The sequence below is a fragment of the Lepisosteus platostomus genome, unplaced genomic scaffold (assembly GCF_059453375.1).
Source record: "Lepisosteus platostomus isolate fLepPlt1 unplaced genomic scaffold, fLepPlt1.hap1 Scaffold_235_H1, whole genome shotgun sequence".
NCBI lineage: Eukaryota > Metazoa > Chordata > Actinopteri > Semionotiformes > Lepisosteidae > Lepisosteus > Lepisosteus platostomus.
Genome location: NW_028291616.1, coordinates 14978 through 36134, shown reverse-complemented (window position 1 = coordinate 36134; position 21157 = coordinate 14978). Strand labels below are relative to the sequence as shown.

The 21157-nt window shown below is 43.8% G+C and overlaps 9 non-coding genes across 9 annotated transcripts; 5 read left to right on the top strand and 4 right to left on the bottom strand.

Annotated features, from left to right (window-relative positions):
• The first annotated feature begins 1960 nt into the window (after nucleotides 1–1960).
• On the top strand, nucleotides 1961–2032 carry trnae-uuc (transfer RNA glutamic acid (anticodon UUC)). Its single transcript has one exon. It is a non-coding gene; the product is annotated as a tRNA-Glu (tRNA).
• A 7975-nt stretch (nucleotides 2033–10007) lies between these two features.
• Nucleotides 10008–10149, bottom strand: LOC148635660 (U4 spliceosomal RNA). Its single transcript, XR_015932946.1, has one exon. It is a non-coding gene; the product is annotated as a U4 spliceosomal RNA (small nuclear RNA).
• Nucleotides 10150–11697: 1548 nt separating this feature from the next.
• LOC148635659 (U4 spliceosomal RNA) lies at nucleotides 11698–11839 on the bottom strand. The gene has a single exon (XR_015932945.1). It is a non-coding gene; the product is annotated as a U4 spliceosomal RNA (small nuclear RNA).
• Nucleotides 11840–12483: 644 nt separating this feature from the next.
• trnag-ucc (transfer RNA glycine (anticodon UCC)) lies at nucleotides 12484–12555 on the top strand. Its single transcript has one exon. It is a non-coding gene; the product is annotated as a tRNA-Gly (tRNA).
• Nucleotides 12556–13388: 833 nt separating this feature from the next.
• On the bottom strand, nucleotides 13389–13530 carry LOC148635657 (U4 spliceosomal RNA). Its single transcript, XR_015932944.1, has one exon. It is a non-coding gene; the product is annotated as a U4 spliceosomal RNA (small nuclear RNA).
• Nucleotides 13531–14172: 642 nt separating this feature from the next.
• Nucleotides 14173–14244, top strand: trnag-ucc (transfer RNA glycine (anticodon UCC)). Its single transcript has one exon. It is a non-coding gene; the product is annotated as a tRNA-Gly (tRNA).
• Nucleotides 14245–15133: 889 nt separating this feature from the next.
• Nucleotides 15134–15207, top strand: trnan-guu (transfer RNA asparagine (anticodon GUU)). Its single transcript has one exon. It is a non-coding gene; the product is annotated as a tRNA-Asn (tRNA).
• Nucleotides 15208–16817: 1610 nt separating this feature from the next.
• On the top strand, nucleotides 16818–16899 carry trnas-uga (transfer RNA serine (anticodon UGA)). The gene has a single exon. It is a non-coding gene; the product is annotated as a tRNA-Ser (tRNA).
• A 1552-nt stretch (nucleotides 16900–18451) lies between these two features.
• Nucleotides 18452–18524, bottom strand: trnar-ucg (transfer RNA arginine (anticodon UCG)). The gene has a single exon. It is a non-coding gene; the product is annotated as a tRNA-Arg (tRNA).
• Nucleotides 18525–21157: the final 2633 nt, after the last annotated feature.

The window sequence follows — 21157 nt, the reverse complement described above, 5'->3', positions numbered from 1 at the left end:
CACAGACCCTGCCCGGGAGAAACCTCCTCCCGGCGCGCTGGGTGAGCGCTCCGGGCTGCTAGGTGGGCTGGCATGCAAGTGGGATCTAGTCTATTTTGCTTCCAGTACGGCAGCATCTGACTCCTTTTGCCTTTCCTGGCTGAGCTCATTTAAACTCTCAATTTCTTTTTCTTTTTCTTTCAAGCTCGCTTCCAGGTCTCTCCTAGCTACCTCAGCCGCAGTTTCTCTAGCAGACAAGTCATCTAATTTACCTAAAACTTCCCTGAGTCAGTCTTCACTTTCCTCATTTTTCACTCTCTTTTCTCTGATTATATCCAACAACTCAACTCGCTCCGCCTTATATCTTTCTAGCGTTCCCTGAAGCTTTTGAAACTTTGTCAGCTCGGACAAAGACAGTTCCAGCTGTTTAGCTAGATTTAAGGTGAAACTCGATAGGACCAGAACTGCTTTCACAGACCCTCCTGTGTTAAGCTGGTTCGCTACCTTAGCTACTAAATCTACTTGCAGCGTCTCAATATCATCAAAGTTCAACTTTTCGATACCACTCCAGTAACCAGGATTGTCGTCGCTAGAAATAGTACTTATAAGCGACTCCACTTCAGACATTTTAGCAGCCATTGTCATTACGTCAGAGAAACTTTAAGAGTATGACTTTTTTTTTTCTTTTTCCAAAATACAGTATGGAATCTAGACACCCGAGCAGATGGATTTCCAATCAGCACACGTTACACTAAACGCTAGAAAACAGGGGGATTTCTTTACGCAGTTATCAGCACACCCGGTATTCGCGTATAGAAGCCGCGGTGCTGTGCTGAACTTGAACTCACAGCAACATCAGTTATTCTGTGCGACTGATTCTCATTTCATTCTAAACTCGCCCACCCAGGGACGCCATTAAATGTAATGGTTTGATGGGTTTACTGAGACAATTATTAATTGTAGCAGTAATCACGAGGTTGTTCGTTGGGGCTTTTAGAAAATCAATCGTCAGAACAACTAACAACGCACACACAGGGGTTCAATACACTAGATACATCTATTAATATAAATTGTGCACCAAACATATACTAGTCTGCCTGGATACGAGTGGCAGACCTTACTGTGAGGGTTATCAATATACAAGGTATATAATCCCGAAGAGATGCAAACACAAAGAGATACACAACAGAGAATATATGTCAATATATATCGTTCGGTTACCAAATCGCTAATCAGTGTTATTACCCACTGTTACTCTAAACTCGGAAGTAAATACATTACTCATGAATTAAATTGATAACAACTTGTGTTGAGGTACAATTGAATTCTCGAGACGCAATGTAGAACATGGGGTTTACTTATCCACTGTGTATAGATTTGGAATTTCCCGGCACGAACACCAAACCAGCTGACAGGCTCTGTTGCAGCCTCTGTTCCAGCGGTTGTCCAATGGGCGTTGTCCCGGCATCCTCTGGCTACCGGCCAACCAGTCAAGGTGCAGCTCGGAGTAGGACGGACGGAGGAATCTGACTGCGGCGCGCAGGGCAGTCGTTGCTCCGAGGGGATCTACCAGCAGTCCGGCTGGCTGGTAGAAAGTCTCTATGCACAGAGTGGGACCGCGAGTCCTCACAAGTCACTCTTGTGCCTGGGAAGAAGCTGGTTCGTTCCCGGTCCAGCACTGCTTCTGAATAAGCTATTCAGGTTGTCGACGAGGGTCCAGCTGTAGGGTCCAACTGTCCAACACAAACACAATCTGTAGCGTTTAGCGTGACATAGTCTTGCAGGCATCGTGCTGTCTCACTGCAATACTATACCGCTGGAGGAAACAGTCCATCTGGCCATGAAACTCATTTGAACGTCTAGCTACAGCAACTAACAATATCATGATTTATTCAGGATTTGTGGAATCAGCACGTCCCGGAGACAGCTTCCGAAATCGTGAGCATTCTCTGGTGGTGTCCTGCAGGGCTTTTGCGGGTGTGCGTTGGTGGTATAGTGGTGAGCATAGCTGCCTTTCAAGCAGTTGACCTGGGTTCGATTCCCGGCCAACGCAGTGGCGATTGGTTTTAAATGCTGTCATGAGCCTTGGATTGTGACTAGCAAAGCGAAGCCTTTTGAAAGAGCTAAAGCACTGCAAAACGGAATTGAAGGAGAATCTTAAAGGGGATTCTGAGCGGTGTCTGCATACACGCAGTCCGATACGGGTGCTGAAAGCTTGAGCTACTCTCAATGTCATGCTGCCTTTCCCCGGAGTAAATCTGTTACATTGAAAGAATGCTTCTGGCAGGTTCAAAAAGGGACCCTTGTTAATTGGAGAAATCAATGATTTCGAATGAATTCTGTATGCGTTAAAAGACAGCTATACACAGAAAACATGCAGGACACTGCTCATGATGTCTCAGTGCGTTTTTCCAAGCCATCTGACAAAGCCCGCCCACTGAAAACTGCAGCACATCGTGTAAAGACGTTCAACTTTGTAACTACTGCACGCACAGGAAGCAGAATAAATTCCTGCAGGACATCGCACAATCTCTTTTGAACGGGGTGTCATGGAAATATAACTATCAAGGAAGCCACAAGAGAGAGTTCTCACCTGAGTAAGGTCTTTATTTCAATATTGCAATATTGGGAGCCCTGCTGCCACTTCGCCAAGTGCAACCAGAGACTCAATTTGTTACAAGCAGTACAGGGTTTTTATAAGACGTTGCGCTGTAAAGAAGTTCAGCACTTGGTCCCTTCTAAAACTTCCCCTTTCTCTAAGAGAAAACAGATTACATCATAGAGCGAGAGAAGAAAAACTAGATTTGTTATTCAAAGCTTATCAGTTACTTTCAGCTAATTCTAATGACCCAGACAGCATATATTATTTTGGTACATTGTCTTCTAAACTAACCTAAACAGTGTACTTTGTTGACGAACTGTTTTCTAAAATTCTGCACGTACTGTAGCATTTATATCCTTGAAATATTATCTAAAAGCACCAATATATTTTTTTGTAAAGCTCTATACATTTTTAAGAATCAATTAACTCATTAGATTTCCACTACAATTCCCTCCTTTTTATTCTTGAAAATGATTAAAAGTTAGATTCTTCATATGGACTCCCAGGAGGCTCCCATACTTCAGATTCTTCCGTTTTTATCAGAACATACTGATGCGCAAACATATTAATTACCATATTTCAAAGCATTGGAATAATATATTTTGTACATCAACACAAAAACAGAAAGACAAGTATCACAGCTACTATAATCGGTGTTAGTAACTTAAAGAAAAACATTCCCCCTGGCCCAAACAGTGATTCTAACCAGGAGAGAAATTGGTGAGGCTGTAGAATGAGGCATTAAAGCACATACATAACAAGATGCATTAAATTTCTTTAACTTTACAGTATGATTTTATAAATTTGTACCACAAATTACTCATATCCCCCTCATTATCAGTTTCATTCAGCCAGTTTGTATACAAAGAGGCTTCGCGTTTAGATTCTTCCTCTTTCTGGGTGGTGACAGGCTTCCACATAAAAAGGAAAAAGGCTGTGCACATCAGTCCCAAGCATGTGATCCCCATCTATCCCTGTGGAGACATCACTCCTGCTCTTTGCTCAGTTCGTTTGTGACCTTTTTACAGTGGGAAGCATGAATTCAGGGCACCTGGCACGGCCCCCTCCACCTGAGCGAACACCACCTCTTTTTCCTGTCTTTCACCAGAATCCAGTCTCCTTATTCACGCATTAGTTCTTACAGCACAGGTAAATCCCTGTGGGCTGGAGCCCAGCATTTTTCTTAGGGGTTTTTTACAAGATTGGTCAACAGCTGGGTAATAACTCTTAGAAAAATCTACACATTGTTCCACTGCCTCAGCTGTGCCGTTTTGCAGAACAGTTCTAGCTGAAGTTGTAAAATTTCTCTTTGGTCCATTCCTGCAAAACATCTTATTATAAACAAACAAACCATAATAATAATGTGCATCTATGGGAATCACTCCCAAGGGTAACCCCACTTAAAACTATATTGTTCTACCCATCAGGTTCTACCACTAGATAGGAGAACCTTTCTCTACATTTTTTTTACCTTCATGATCCCTTCAGGGCGTACAATTAGCACAGAAGCAGCAGCTTTAGTCCACATGTTTTTCAAGCAGGATATTAACAGTATGATCATAACGAATAATACCAGACACACAAATATGTATTGAACCAGAGACCCTCTCCAGGTTCCTAGCACAGACTGTAGCCATGCACCAATGCCCCAATTATCTGGATTATAATTATGATATATATTTTTCTTCATCATAGATGTGCTTTGCTAAGTCATTCATTTGCTAATAATTGTCTAGAATACAAGTACTGTTTAGTCTTTGCTCATCTAAACAGCAGTCTATCACCCTAATAGAGAATGGCCTAAAACTGTGATTATAGCGAGGAGCATACAGTTATTTCCATTTTAATATATCTGAGTTACACTCAGACTAAAAGCAGGGCTATTTACCCATGCCAGTAAACCTAAATAATCACCTCTATCAAAGGGGATTACTCCCATGAGCATCTTTTATAGCAATACAATCCCAACATGAGCTCTGATTATTATTTGTGGCTGACTGATAAAGTATTGATTCCATATCCCCATTTATCAAAGTAAAACTCCTAACACTTAACAGGTACACTGTCACCCCCCTCAGGAAGCTCAACAAACACAGAAACAGTGACAATATAATAATTAATGTTCACTCAGTCTCTGGTGCAGTGGTTCGGTGTCGGCGCAATGCGTAGATCCAGCGATCTCGTCCTGTCACTCAGATGGCAGAGTCGGTAGTCAGTTGCACTTGATATGGTCCTTCCCAGCAGGGTTGCAACATCTGGCAGGGTATATCTTCCTCACCACACCCACTCGCCAGGTATCAGGTCGTGTCTTCCCTCTACTGGAGGTCACCAAGCGTCCAGCACCTATTCACCAGCCCCATGCACCACTTCAATTAACAACCTACAATACTACAATAGAGAATTAGCAAATTCAACAATCCATTAGCCAAATTCATCCCTCCAGGAAGTTTTGTTGATTGGCTTGTGATGATATCAAACAGGCTCTATTACACAGTTCTGTTTGATCCAGCCCGCATTCCATGGCGTTCCTTCAGTCTGATGTCTAGTCGATCTTTTAGAGTTCTGTTCCTTCATTCCACTGTTCCAGCAGACTTAGGGTGATCTCAGTCCATCTCACCCCGAATAATCCAGCCACAGCCTGTCCCTTGATCATAATACAAGCGGTAGGTCAGTGCCCACCGAGGGCTTATCTCCATCATCAAGTGTTTGGTAGACACAGAGGCAGTGACAGCAACCCACAGGGAAAACAGATTATAAGAGCCAAGGTTTCCCTTTACAAATGTAAATTGTAAACATTTGCTACTGCATGAAAGGTTTCTCAGGAGCAGGCCTTTTGATCTGTAGCACCTGCACCTGAACTGTAGTTGAGTTCCTTTGATAAGCATCACATTGAGATACCACATAAGTGGCTACTGCTTCAAACACGGTCCCCACCCAGGTTTGGGTAACCAGCACACCATTTGACTCACACCCAGGTGTCCGACAGAGTGCATTTGTCGAGCTACAAAGGGCATTAGGCTGTGAGGGCCTGCAGAGTGTCCAGTGTGCTGGCAGCACCACACTCTTTTCTAACCATGTCCTTTTCTCTGCTTTAGAGGCCTCAGCCTGAATATCCTGCAGCTGTCCCCTTTTACCCAACAGAGGTCTCACAGGGGTCTCAGACTCCTGTTCTACAAGTACTGCTCACCTGACAGCTACATCTGCAAAGTTGTTCCCTCGAGTTACTGGAAACATTTCTTTATTATGTGATTTACACTTTACCACAGCTACTTCAGTCAGCAGCTGCAAAGCTTCTAACAGTTCAGAGACAAACCCAGCATTCTTAACTGGAGTCCCTGCCATGTTGGGGAAATCCCTATTCCTTCACTGCCATCCAAAATTGTGTCATACACCAAATGTATATATACAGTCTATATAAATTGCTACAATTTTCCATTTAGCATATTTACAAGTTTCAATTAAATCTTTTCATTCGGTCTGCTAGTTCTACACCAGATTATTCACAGTTTATACAACCAGGCAGGTAGCCTGCACAACACATAAACACGGCCCCTTGGCCACCACATCCTGAATAATAATAACCCAACAGACGATGCCTATCTCCATGCCTCCTGCACCAGCACAACAGCTCACGATCCATTTCTTTCACTTACACACAAATTACATACAGATGATCCGTCTGAGGGAACCCTGTCCAGGGCCAGTGCCTGCAAGAAAGCTTGTTTCAAAACATCAAAAACGGTTTCTGCTGCAGGGGTCAAGGCAATTTTGTCTTTAGACTGCACTACCCCCCTTAAACCAATACGTCACTAGACAAGCTCGTTCTGAGAAGGCATTCACCCTGGCTTTATCATGTAGTTGGTTTTATACTCCTTTTTCTTCCTCTCAAGATCCAATACTTGGAGTAGCCCGGCCTTATGGATTCCCTCATTAGGTAAAACAATCACAATATCACATAACTCTTTCGAGGTAGTTCACATAAATGCTATTTCATACAGAAATTCCTTATAAATGCTGCAGGGCATCCTAGCCCAATAGGTCTGGGGTGTCCCCCACCCACATCAGTAGTTGAAACTGTACATCTTTACCCAAGCAGACTGTGACAGCTTATATTTGCTTTAAACACAACCCTTACACCCCTTCTCCTGTAGCCTCCTGTTACCTGTTAGAAAACGTTATATCACATCTTTATGCTGTTTTAGTCTAAAAACAGGACAGCTGTGCTCCTGTGCCCCACAGTTACTGCACACTGTAAGATTATTTCACTTTTATTTAAATCCTGAGATAAATTTAGGAAGGCTACACACCAGCTTATTAGTAGTTTTGTCTTTGAGGTTTTATATCTCGGTATAACATTAAAGTCGCACAATAATTTCGACAAACTGGCGGCTCCCTTTTCTCCTCCTTGGGAGTCTTTTTACCACCCATTTGCAGCGCTCGCACTTCTGCATGCATGCTTCGCGAGTTATTAAATCACATCTGTCTCTGTTTGTAATATCAGGAAAGCATAGTTGCACATTCTTGGCAACATCAGGTTTTAACCCACTCAAGTAAATTTGTTTTATTACTGTGGAAGTATCTTCATTCACTTCCTTTTCATCGGCTAACCCCGAGTATACTATCCATAAAGCTATAAACCTTTCTGTAAAATCTGAAAACATCCTCACTTCCTTCTGCTGACATGCTGTTACTTTTCTCTAATCAGTTTTCGGTGGGTAATGCTCTTTCAAAAATCTCCACACTAATTCCCACCCTTCTCCCAGATTCTCTCTTAAGGCGTTCTATTTCTTCTTTTGCTTTTTCTTTTTCTACATATACAACTTCGTTTCGTTCAGCCATTGCTTTTAGCTTTTCCATCAGGGATTTTTGCGTCTCATCTATGATATTCTGTTGAATTCTCAAATATTCCTCTAAATATTTTTATCCAAAGGTTCATACACTTTTCTACGTTCCTGTTCAGCCTAAATTCCGTCTGACGGTCAATATTTCTTTTAAGTTTCACTTTGGATTAATCAAACTTTTTTTTTTTCCCCTTCACACCAAACCATTTTCACGTCTCCCACGCGCCCCGCGGAATCCCCCAGTCGAGACAAACTGACGAACTATCACAATTCGGGAACACGGACCAGGTTCGAAATCCTGGCTTTAAACACACAGTTGAATCGAGTTACCATTTTCGGCTCTTCTGCGAGTACAATTCTAGTTACTACCTTCAGCCGTACTGCAGTCGTGTACCAGGATGCAACACCTGGATTTTTTCGCACGGGCAGGGCGAGATGCTATTCCTTCAGCAATCCCTCCTTTTCTACCCCACCTTCACAAAACAGGCATCTAAATCACATACACCATTAACTCATTTTTCTGTTGTACTCGCTTCAGCTTCAGGAAAACCCTGAACCCACCACAGCAACATGGAGAGGACAAGGGACTTTTTAGAAAAGAGGAGTCCTTACCTCTTTTTAGAAGCGGCCGCCTAACTTTTCCTCTCCATGTCCGTGTGGTTTAATTTAGATGGATACTTCTTCATCATTTGGGTCACGTATCCGCCAATCTGCCTCCTCCTTTTTAGAGGACGTTGTAAACCTTTAGGAACAATATGATCTAGCAACAAGGTTATGTCACTGTAATTAGGCTTAAGACAATCAAGAACAAGGCGCTTGCCTTTCTTCTAAATTCTTTACGATCATCAGGCAATTAAGGAAAAGACTTAACTAATGCAAATAATTCACTAGGAGACCAATGTCAATGTACTGTACATATGCTGGAGTTCCTTCTGGACCTGGAAAAGTGCACATTGGTATTTCACAAACAAGTGGCTCCGGACCGCTTTCTAATTTCGGTGGAGACTTTTTCTTTTTAGTACGCATGGCCATGACTTTAGCTGCAGCTTGCTGTTCTTTAGTTTCAAGACTAGTCTTTTTTTAAGCTTCCCATTATTTCTGTGATTCCTCTTTCCATTAAATAAGTTTTCCAATTCATTTTCTTTCATTTCTTCTCCTTCTCTTCTAAGTTTCCCCTTCTTCAGGAAACTTCTTTTTCCTAATTCAACTTTCCTCTGTCCATTCTGATTCACTTACAAAGATCCTTCATAGTTATGGGCCCCTAATTATCATATATAAATTATGTGCAAGTTCCCTTACACCTATTACCCTAGCTTTACAGTTCATGAACATAATTTTTTTCCCTAACCCAGGCTATAATTGTTTCTCCGAATTTGTCGTACATGTACTTTTGCTGGACTGCTCGGTCCCATTTTCGTCTTTGAATTTTAATTTCCCATTTTTACCGATCGGTGCCTTACTTAGAACCTTATCACATTAACTACTCCGCAGAGCAAAAACCACACGTCTGTGTTAAGATAAGTTCTTTATATGAGTCCCAGACTCATCAAACCCGCGTGAGAACACCCCTGTGGCTCGCTTCTCAAACTATTAATTTTTAAGGATCACTTACTGACGTCAGACAGCTGCCAATTCTCCAGACGCGTCTCTGGAAGGATAAACAGTTTATCCTCCGAGGTTCGTCCAATTTGCTAAAATTGTCCGGGTCCGGATGGAGTTTCAGCAGCCGTTCGCGTTCAGGTTTGTGATCCCGGACGAGCCCCCAAAATGTCATGGAAACATAACTATCAAGGAAGCCACAAGAGAGAGTTCTCACCTGAGTAAGGTCTTTATTTCAATATTGCAATATTGGGAGCCCTGCTGCCACTTCGCCAAGTGCAACCAGAGACTCAATTTGTTACAAGCAGTACAGGGTTTTTATAAGACGTTGCGCTGTAAAGAAGTTCAGCACTTGGTCCCTTCTAAAACTTCCCCTTTCTCTAAGAGAAAACAGATTACATCATAGAGCGAGAGAAGAAAAACTAGATTTGTTATTCAAAGCTTATCAGTTACTTTCAGCTAATTTTAATGACCCAGACAGCATATATTATTTTGGTACATTGTCTTCTAAACTAACCTAAACAGTGTACTTTGTTGACGAACTGTTTTCTAAAATTCTGCACGTACTGTAGCATAGCAGTTATATCCTTGAAATATTATCTAAAAGCACCAATATATTTTTTTGTAAAGCTCTATACATTTTTAAGAATCAATTAACTCATTAGATTTCCACTACAGGGGACAAACCATTTCTTATGGGGCGCAGTAAGTACAGACGTTTAAAAAGCTCCACTCATGCCGACGATGCAGCATGAAGAAGCGCAACCTAACGTTTGACAGACAAAAGCCGGGCGCCGCTACGAGCAATATGAAATCAAACTGACAGCACACGGCGTTTCGCGCTGACTCAAAAGTGATCTCGACAGACGCTGTTCTCTGCATAACGCTGAAAGAGCTAAAGAGCGTTTCTGTTGAGACGTAACAAGCTCGTTTCTTTCTACCATGATGTCACCATGACCAAATCTGTCTTTAAACACCTTGCTCAGTCTCTGACGAGACTGTCAAAAATTGCTTTCGCCGATTGTATTGCAAACCGGCGGAAGTGGGGTATTGGGAAAAGTTTTCAACTAGCAATAATCGCGCCTCGGCTAAACCTCACAGGCTACGATACTGCCACTGCGCAAAGCTGACGGTTGCCAGGCAACCGCGGGGATTCTATGGAAATCGTTATCGATCGTCTCATGGCATGTCGTTGCGGTAACGCTTCATATTTGTCGTCTTCTTCTTCTTCTAGCTTGAGGTTTTGAAGAATTTCATGACAGACAAGGGCTCCGTTGGGAACAAAGGGCGTTGTGAGAAAACCGTTGCTTATTTTCAGCAGCAGAAATACAACCCTTTAAATACAAGATGACAGAACAATGACGAAGGGCGTGCCGGGAGGAACTCATGCACTACAGAGGAAAGGGGGCGGGCACGTACAGTTCACATTCAAGCCACAAGTACTCTTCTCGGATGTTACACAAACAAATCCTAACGTCTTGAAAGCATTGCAGCATGTTTGTGTCCCACTTCCCGTGGCTGCAGGACGACTGACACGAACGGACAAACACAATCTGTGGCGTTTAGCGTGACATAGTCTTGCAGGCATCGTGCTGTCTCACTGCAATACTATACCGCTGGAGGAAACAGTCCATCTGGCCATGAAACTCATTTAAACGTCTAGCTACAGCAACTAACTATATCATGATTTATTCAGGATGTGTGGAATCAGCACGTCCCGGAGACAGCTTCCAAAATCGTGAGCATTCTCTGGTGGTGTCCTGCAGGGCGGTGCGTTGGTGGGATAGTGGTGAGCATAGCTGCTTACCAAGCAGTTGACCTGGGTTCGATTCCGGCCAACGCAGTGGCGATTGGTTCCAAATGTTGTCATGAGTCTTGGATTGTGACTAGCAAAGCGAAGCCTTTTGAAAGAGCTAAAGAAGTGCAAAACGGAATTGAAGGAGAATCTTACAGGGGATTCTGAGCGGTGTCTGCATACACGCAGTCCGATACGGGTGCTGAAAGCTTGAGCTACTCTCAATGTCATGCTGCCTTTCCCCGGAGTAAATCTGTTACATTGAAAGAATGCTTCTGGCAGGTTCAAAATGGGACCCTTGTTAATTGGAGAAATCAATGATTTCGAATGAATTCTGTATGCGTTAAAAGACAGCTATACACAGAAAACATGCAGGACACTGCTCATGATGTCTCAGTGCGTTTTTCCAAGCCATCTGACAAAGCCCGCCCACTGAAAACTGCAGCACATCGTGTAAAGACGTTCAACTTTGTAACTACTGCACGCACAGGAAGCAGAATAAATTCCTCTTTTCAAACTGTCAAAGGTTTGCTTTGCGAACGCTGCAGGACATCGCACAATATCTTTTGAACGGGGACAAACCATTTCTTATGGGGCGCAGTAAGTACAGACGTTTAAAAAGCTCCACTCATGCCGACGATGCAGCATGAAGAAGCGCAACCTAACGTTTGACAGACAAAAGCCGGGCGCCACTACGAGCAATATGAAATCAAACTGACAGAACACGGCGTTTCGCGCTGACTCAAAAGTGATCTCGACAGACGCTGTTCTCTGCATAACGCTGAAAGAGCTAAAGAGCGTTTCTGTTGAGACGTAACAAGCTCGTTTCTTTCTACCATGATGTCACCATGACCAAATCTGTCTTTAAACACCTTGCTCAGTCTCTGACGAGACTGTCAAAAATTGCTTTCGCCGATTGTATTGCAAACCGGCGGAAGCGGGGTATTGGGAAAAGTTTTCAACTAGCAATAATCGCGCCTCGGCTAAACCTCACAGGCTACGATACTGCCACTGCGCAAAACTGACGGTTGCCAGGCAACCGCGGGGATCCTATGGAAATCGTTATCGATCGTCTCATGGCATGTCGTTGCGGTAACGCTTCATATTTGTCGTCTTCTTCTTCTTCTAGCTTGAGGTTTTGAAGAATTTCATGACAGACAAGGGCTCCGTTGGGAACAAAGGGCGTTGTGAGAAAACCGTTGCTTATTTTCAGCAGCAGAAATACAACCCTTTAAATACAAGATGACAGAACAATGACAAAGGGCGTGCCGGGAGGAACTCATGCACTACAGAGGAAAGGGGGCGGGCACGTACAGTTCACATTCAAGCCACAAGTACTCTTCTCGGATGTTACACAAACAAATCCTAACGTCTTGAAAGCATTGCAGCATGTTTGTGTCCCACTTCCCGTGGCTGCAGGACGACTGACACGAACGGACAAACACAATCTGTGTGGCGTTTAGCGTGACATAGTCTTGCAGGCATCGTGCTGTCTCACTGCAATACTATACCGCTGGAGGAAACAGTCCATCTGGCCATGAAACTCATTTAAACGTCTAGCTACAGCAACTAACTATATCATGATTTATTCAGGATGTGTGGAATCAGCACGTCCCGGAGACAGCTTCCGAAATCGTGAGCATTCTCTGGTGGTGGCCGGTGGGCGTGCGTTGGTGGTATAGTGGTGAGCATAGCTGCCTTCCAAGCAGTTGACCCGGGTTCGATTCCCGGCCAACGCAGTGGCGTGTGGTTTTAAATGCTGTCATGAGCCTTGGATTGTGACTAGCAAAGCGAAGCCTTTTGAAAGAGCTAAAGCACTGCAAAACGGAATTGAAGGAGAATCTTACAGGGGATTCTGAGCGGTGTCTGCATACACGCAGTCCGATACGGGTGCTGAAAGCTTGAGCTACTCTCAATGTCATGCTGCTTTTCCCCGGAGTAAATCTGTTACATTGAAAGAATGCTTCTGGCAGGTTCAAAAACGGACCCTTGTTAATTGGAGAAATCAATGATTTCGAATGAATTCTATATGCGTTAAAAGACAGCTATACACAGAAAACATGCAGGACACTGCTCATGATGTCTCAGTGCGTTTTTCAAAGCCATCTGACAAAGCCCGCCCACTGAAAACTGCAGCACATAGTGTAAAGACGTTCAACTTTGTAACTACTGCACGCACAGGAAGCAGAATAAATTCCTCTTTTCAAACTGTCAAAGGTTTGCTTTGCGAACGCTGCAGGACATCGCACAATATCTTTTGAACGGGGACAAACCATTTCTTATGGGGCGCAGTAAGTACAGACGTTTAAAAAGCTCCACTCATGCCGACGATGCAGCATGAAGAAGCGCAACCTAACTTTTGACAGACAAAAGCCGGGCGCCGCTACGAGCAATATGAAATCAAACTGACAGCACACGGCGTTTCGCGCTGACTCAAAAGTGATCTCGACAGACGCTGTTCTCTGCATAACGCTGAAAGAGCTAAAGAGCGTTTCTGTTGAGACGTAACAAGCTCGTTTCTTTCTACCATGATGTCACCATGACCAAATCTGTCTTTAAACACCTTGCTCAGTCTCTGACGAGACTGTCAAAAATTGCTTTCGCCGATTGTATTGCAAACCGGCGGAAGCGGGGTATTGGGAAAAGTTTTCAACTAGCAATAATCGCGCCTCGGCTAAACCTCACAGGCTACGATACTGCCACTGCGCAAAACTGACGGTTGCCAGGCAACCGCGGGGATCCTATGGAAATCGTTATCGATCGTCTCATGGCATGTCGTTGCGGTAACGCTTCATATTTGTCGTCTTCTTCTTCTTCTAGCTTGAGGTTTTGAAGAATTTCATGACAGACAAGGGCTCCGTTGGGAACAAAGGGCGTTGTGAGAAAACCGTTGCTTATTTTCAGCAGCAGAAATACAACCCTTTAAATACAAGATGACAGAACAATGACGAAGGGCGTGCCGGGAGGAACTAATGCACTACAGAGGAAAGGGGGCGGGCACGTACAGTTCACATTCAAGCCACAAGTACTCTTCTCGGATGTTACACAAACAAATCCTAACGTCTTGAAAGCATTGCAGCATGTTTGTGTCCCACTTCCCGTGGCTGCAGGACGACTGACACGAACGGACAAACACAATCTGTGGCGTTTAGCGTGACATAGTCTTGCAGGCATCGTGCTGTCTCACTGCAATACTATACCGCTGGAGGAAACAGTCCATCTGGCCATGAAACTCATTTAAACGTCTAGCTACAGCAACTAACTATATCATGATTTATTCAGGATGTGTGGAATCAGCACGTCCCGGAGACAGCTTCCGAAATCGTGAGCATTCTCTGGTGGTGGCCTGTGGGCGTGCGTTGGTGGTATAGTGGTGAGCATAGCTGCCTTCCAAGCAGTTGACTCGGGTTCGATTCCCGGCCAACGTAGTGGCGTGTGGTTTTAAATGCTGTCATGAGCCTTGGATTGTGACTAGCAAAGCGAAGCCTTTTGAAAGAGCTAAAGCACTGCAAAACGGAATTGAAGGAGAATCTTACAGGGGATTCTGAGCGGTGTCTGCATACACGCAGTCCGATACGGGTGCTGAAAGCTTGAGCTACTCTCAATGTCATGCTGCCTTTCCCCGGAGTAAATCTGTTACATTGAAAGAATGCTTCTGGCAGGTTCAAAAACGGACCCTTGTTAATTGGAGAAATCAATGATTTCGAATGAATTCTGTATGCGTTAAAAGACAGCTATACACAGAAAACATGCAGGTCACTGCTCATGATGTTTCCCGAGCCGAAACACAGTGCGTTTTTCCAAGCCATCTGACAAAGATTGCCCACTGAAAACTGCAGCAGTTGGACATGAAAAGTGCACGATAAATGCCATTTCTCATCATTTCTCTTGGCGTCAGTTCTGCTATTAAATGGGACGGAGGCAACGGGCTCAGAGAGCAGGTTAAGTGCACACCGAACGCAGATGTGTCCAAGTGTCTGTAAAAGCGCGGTGCTCCGCTGGCGCTGTTCCCTAGTGGCTTAAAGTGCCCGCCTAGTAAGCAGGCGATCCTGGGTCTGAATACCAGCGGTGCCTCTCTCCGTGTCTTGTTGTGCCGAATGTATCATTTCAGACAAACATGTACAGCTTGGTTCAGTTTAATGCAAGAATTCATTTCCTTTCTAGAATAACTTGTTTTTGAAGAAATCCATACAGCTTGTGAAAGATGAAATCCATTTCTTGGTTGTCAGTGGAAAAAGATTGCCGGCTGCAAGAAGCGCAAGTGATTGTTTTCTTTGACCATAAACCTGCAAATGTAGGGAGCACAAGCGGTCGTCAGTCTCTGTGGCGCAATCGGTTAGAGCGTTCGGCTGTTAACCGAAAGGTTGGTGGTTCAAGCCCACCCAGGGACGCATGTCTCAGTTTTTCCAATGTAAACATCATCACCGCTAAAGAAGATGGCGCAGAAGGCTCCACAGTCGAAACGTTGTGCTTCTTTTCTTCTCTTTTCAGCATGGAGTAAACCTTTGCTTGATCCTTTGCAGCCTACGCATGCTGACACAGCTACCTTTCTCTTAACGCGCCTCAATCATTATTCACCAAAACCATCAGCAGAATGTGTCGCCTTTGTGGTGATGTCACTCCTCTGCTTCACAAATGTCCTTAGTGACGGGCCATTTCTTTCTGCCATTTTTCCGGAGCGGTTATTGATTGCTCCATCATTTCCCTCATACTTTCCATCCCTAGATTGAAAAAAAAAAACAGAAACAGGCTGACAGGACGACAATCAAATTGCAAAAACTCATCAAAGCACTCGATAGAGTATTTTAATCCACAAGTAGCTACGAGCAACTTTGTCCTGGCTTGCATGAAAGTCGGAAAATGTCAAAAAGAAAAAGATGGTGGCTTTTTCATATCTGTTCTTTTATTTTTAGTTCGTTGGCTCTTCTGTCCATTGTCCTCCTGCCTGGCTTTTGACCTGTGACTGTCTGAACGCACACATTAGACTTTCAGGCGGGGGATTTGTCCTGAGCCTCTGTGAAAGACCCACCCACCCCCATAAATAACTGCTCTAGAAACACATGAATGCAAAACTAAACCACAGCTTAAAGAGGAGCTCCAACTCAGTGCCATACTAATGTAAACAAAGTAATACTAAGACATGTTCTTATGGATTTGTCTTACCTTGAGATATGTAATTGGATTTCAGGATTAACTTCCTCATTCAATGTACTGGTGATTCTTTGCCTGGTCAGTACCTGGGTGGGAGACCTCCAGCGAACAATTAAGCTTGCTGCTGGAAGTGGTGTTAAGAGACTCTTAGGATCTTCCAGAGGTGTCTGTCCAATAGCACTAGTTGCCTTTGAGCTGGCTCAAACATTGCTCAAGAGTCTACCTTTCACAGATGCGCAAAGATGAATGATGGGGGTGCACGCTTCAAGGAGCCTTCCAACTGTAGGGACCGATTAGAGACGATCCGTAGCATGTGTTCGTTTCCATATACGCCCCGTGTCTCAACGGTAGGACAGAGTCAAATACTGCCTCGACACGTAACAGCGTTATATTAAACCGCAGGACTTGAGGGCTGTTTTGTTTGAATGTTCAAGGCATTGGTAAGAGCGTAGGTCAAGGGCCATTGGTGCATCTCCTGTAACTGGAGTAAAAATGCTATTCAAAGTGCAGTGACTAAAATCGTCATCCACATGTCTCCATTGTTGATTGCTTTCTGTCTAAGAACGTTCTGTTTTCATGTCCGAACGGGGAGACTTTATCATTCCAACTTGAAGCCACCCTTAAGTCCTCTGAGAGGTGTGTGTGTGTGTGTGTGTGTGTGTGTGTGTGTGTGTGTGTGTGTGTGTGTGTGTGTGTGTGTGTGTGTGTGTGTGTGTGTGTGTGCTTGCACGTATGGCGTAAAAGGTTTCTTAAACGGAGAGCGAACTTGAAAAAAGTTGCCTCCGCTGCCGCCGCCGCCTCGCACTCCCTGTTCGATTGTAGCAAGAAGGCAGCGGCCGCGGCGCTCGCTGTAGTCGTGGCCGAGTGGTTAAGGTGACGGACTTGAAATCCGTTGGGGTCTCCCCGCGCAGGTTCAAATCCTGCCGACTACGGCGTCCTTTGCATTTGGTTGCGTGCGTGCGTGTAAAAGGACCAGCGCCGTTTCGTTTTCGCTGGGACCTTTAACACTCTAAATCGCCTGGACCCGCAGCCTGTGAAATCGATTCTTCAGCACCCACGATGGACGCTTTGCCGCTGGACACAGATAACGATGCTTTTCTGCAACGAGCTTTCCAGCTGAATTTTCTCGGCAGCTCCGTACTGAACCTGTTCTCCATTGCAACATAGTGGAGGCTCGTCACGTCTATACCAAGGCTGTGTAGGACCGCATACGCCACAGTGACTTGTACACAGACCACATGAAAGGCAAGCAAAATACACTTTTAAAATTCCAAAGACTCACAAGGTCAGAGAAACAGCGATGACCTGAACAGATCTGTTACAGAATTCTAGGTTGACCTTTTTACAGCTGTAATTGCATTTTTGTTTAATAGAAGATCAAATCTACTCACATGTACCAGCACCTTACAGTTTATTGATGTTAATTCTGTTTAAGTAATAAGATTGCTAACGATGTTGGACTTTAGCCGGTGTTTTTTAGAACAAATTGCTTACACTTCTGTAAGGAATACGCAGTACGTGCCTTTGTCAGTCATTGCTCACCATACCTGTAACTTTCTTATCTAACTCACTTCCTCAAATGGTGAAGGTCCACAAACATAAATGAAAAAAAAACCCTTGTTGTAGATGAGGTGCACAAAAAAGCAGCCCCTGATAGTGTATAACACATTTATACTATTGCAGAGACACATGTAACATATATATACTGTATATATATGAAACAAAAATAGAAACAGAAACAGGAATTGCTTACTCACCTGGAGAATCTCTGTAGGAATATCTAGCATTTATCAATGGAAATAAAAGCTGCTTTAATACAGTGCATGTTCAAACTCAAACCCTCAGCTGCTGTTCTTGTTTGTTTTGGGACAAATTGCAATTGAGCATCGCATGAGCTGTTACGTACCCTTATCTGTTAGGGAATTTCAAGGGAGGAGTTAGGTCAGAATGGGTAGGCTGCAAAACAACAAGTAAAGATTTATTCCAAGATGAAACGTTGTGGCGGTTTTCTTATCTTTTCAGCATGGACTAAACTTTTACGTGTTCCTTATATGCTATATATGTATATATTAGCACCAATGTCGTTCTTAAAAACTAACATGAAATTGTCAGGGACATTCAGCTATATACAAAGACGAGACAGACAAAGTAATAATTCTGTATTAACGTGGCCTACATATTGACGCAATGATCGAACTAAGTGTCGTGTTCTGATTCAGATCCCCTGCAGTTCATGCCAATTAGAACAATAGCAATGCTGAGTCCTCCCCACCCTACTGAGCACAAATTCAGCTGCTCTCCAGTTCTGTTCTGCATGTTTTTTCATTGCAATTGAGCTCGGAGCTGGAGATGATCTCCATACAGTTCTGTGTTCACCAGCCCGCACTTGCGTGCTAATTTACGGGTTGTGGCAAATGCTTTTCTATAGTTCATATACATGACGGCAACCTGTTACCGAGGAACCTGAGAGGTTTAAAAGCCTCACGAGTCAGGCAGGACTCGAACCTACAATCTTCTGATCCGAAGTCAGACGCGTTATCCATTACGCCACTGGCCCATAGAACATGCGCTTGCACTCCACCACAGAGAGCTCTACACTGCTACTAGTAGTACACTTCCCCATCTAAATTTTCACAGCAAGAAACTTGTGTTTCCTACTATTTTTATCAGGTTTAAAATATCATCTCCTTAAAACAGAAAAAGTGTTGATGTGTCGTGCTGAAATTCCGATTGATTTTGAATTCAAAGAAAAAAGGTTTTCTTCCAAAACACCATGAAATTGTCACATCTTGCAGACAATAGGTGTATTCCATGTTGAAAAGAGAAGAAAGAAAACCATGGAGCCTTTTACAGGTGTGAGGCTTCTTCAGGTGTGAGAAGACCTCACAGTCGAAACGCTGTGTTTCCGTTCTTCTCTTTTCAGCATGCAATAAACCTAGTACTTGTTCCTTTGCAGCCGAGGCATGCTGACGTAGCTACCCAGCTGAACATCTTGCAGACTCTACAGTACTTCTCTCCTGTAGAAGTAAAGCAGGGCTTGCTGGGTGAGCTTTTGCTCCGGTAAATTAGGTCACGTGTCATGTTAAATCACTTCTTCTAAACACAACATTTGCTGGTGCTAGCTTTCCCCATGAAAAGAGAGATTTCCCTTACAGTACATGACATATCGTTTTTATTCTATCAATAAGTATAGAAATTAAACAAAAGAAAAAATGGTGTCGCCAAAGAATGCACAGCTCTGTCGCCTTGGGGAGGTGTCAAGGGCATTGAGCTCCTTGGACATGAAAAGTGCCCGATAAATGCCATTTCTCATCATTTCTCTTGGCGTCAGTTCTGCTATTAAATGGGACGGAGGCAACGGGCTCAGAGAGCAGGTTAAGTGCACACCGAACGCAGATGTGTCCAAGTGTCTGTAAAAGCGCGGTGCTCCGCTGGCGCTGTTCCCTAGTGGCTTAAAGTGCCCGCCTAGTAAGCAGGCGATCCTGGGTCTGAATACCAGCGGTGCCTCTCTCCGTGTCTTGTTGTGCCGCATGTCTCATTTCAGACAAACATGTACAGCTTGGTTCAGTTTAATGCAAGAATTCATTTCCTTTCTGGAATAACTTGTTTTTGAAGAAATCCATACAGCTTGTGAAAGATGAAATCCATTTCTTGGTTGTCAGTGGAAAAAGATTGCCGGCTGCAAGAAGCGCAAGTGATTGTTTTCTTTGACCATAAACCTGCAAATGTAGGGCGCACAAAAGACTGTCAGACTCTCTGGTGCTGAAAAGTTGGTGGTTCAAGCCCCTCCAGTATGCGTGTCTCAGTTTTTCCAATGTAAACATCATCACCATCGCTAAAGAAGATGGCACAGAAGACTCCACAGCCGAAACGTTGTGCTTCTTTTCTTCTCTTTTCAGCATGGAGTAAACCTTTGCTTTATCCTTTGCAGCCTAAGCATGCTGACGCAGCTACCTTTCTCTTAACACGCCTCAATCATTATTCACCAAAACAATCAGCAGAATAAGTCGCCTTTGTGGTGATGTCACTCCTCTGCTTCACAAATGTCCTTAGTGACGGGCCATTTCTTTCTGCCATTTTTCTGGAGCGGTTATTGATTGCTCCATCATTTCCCTCTTACTTTCCATCACTAGATTGAAAAAAAAAGGGTGGCTTCATGTCAGAATGATAAAGTCTCCCCGTCCGGACATGAAAATGCCACTTTGTTACACACAAAAAAAGAATCACCAACAGAGAAATGCCCACAAGCATTTGAAAAGCCACACCACGTCGCACTTGAAATAGCTCTTACATTAGTGGTAGACGCAGGAATCGCCTTTTTATTTACGCTCTTACCAACGCGATGGAAAGCAAAACAAAGCAAAGCAGAGCAGAGCAAAACAAAACGAACAAACGAAAACCCTCACGTCCCGCACTCGCATATAACACCGTTACGTGCCCAAGCGGTATTGTACGTCATCCTAGCACTGCACCCCGGGGCGTACGGTATATGGGAACGAGCACACGCCACGAATCGTCTCGAATCACTCCCTACAGCTGTAAGGCACCTTGAAGCATGCACCCCCAACATTCTTCTTTGCGCATCTGTGAAAGGTAAACTCTTGAGCAAACTCTGAACCAGCTCTAAGGAAACTAATCCGATTAGACGTTACTTTGAATCATCTTTTAAGGGACCCTTGTTAATTGGAGAAATCAATGATTTCGAATGAATTCTGTATGCGTTAAAAGACAGCTATACACAGAAAACATGCAGGACACTTCTCATGATGTTTCCCGAGCCGAAACACAGTGCGTTTTTCCAAGCCATCTGACAAAGCCCGCCCACTGAAAACTGCAGCAAATCGTGTAAAGACGTTCAACTTTGTAACTACTGCACGCACAGGAAGCAGAATAAATTCCTCTTTTCAAACTGTCAAAGGTTTGCTTTGCGAACACTGCAGGACATCGCACAATCTCTTTTGAACGGGGACAAACGATTTCTTATGGGGCACAGTAAGTACAGACGTTTAAAAAGCTCCACTCATGCCGACGATGCAGCATGAAGAAGCGCAACCTAACGTTTGCATTCCTAGCAAATTCCTTTTATTTTTTGATAAATAAAGACAGTCTTGTTTAACAAACAACACACACAACATTTTACATTGTCAATTCAATTCAAATCAATGTATTTCTATATAGCGCCTTTCACAA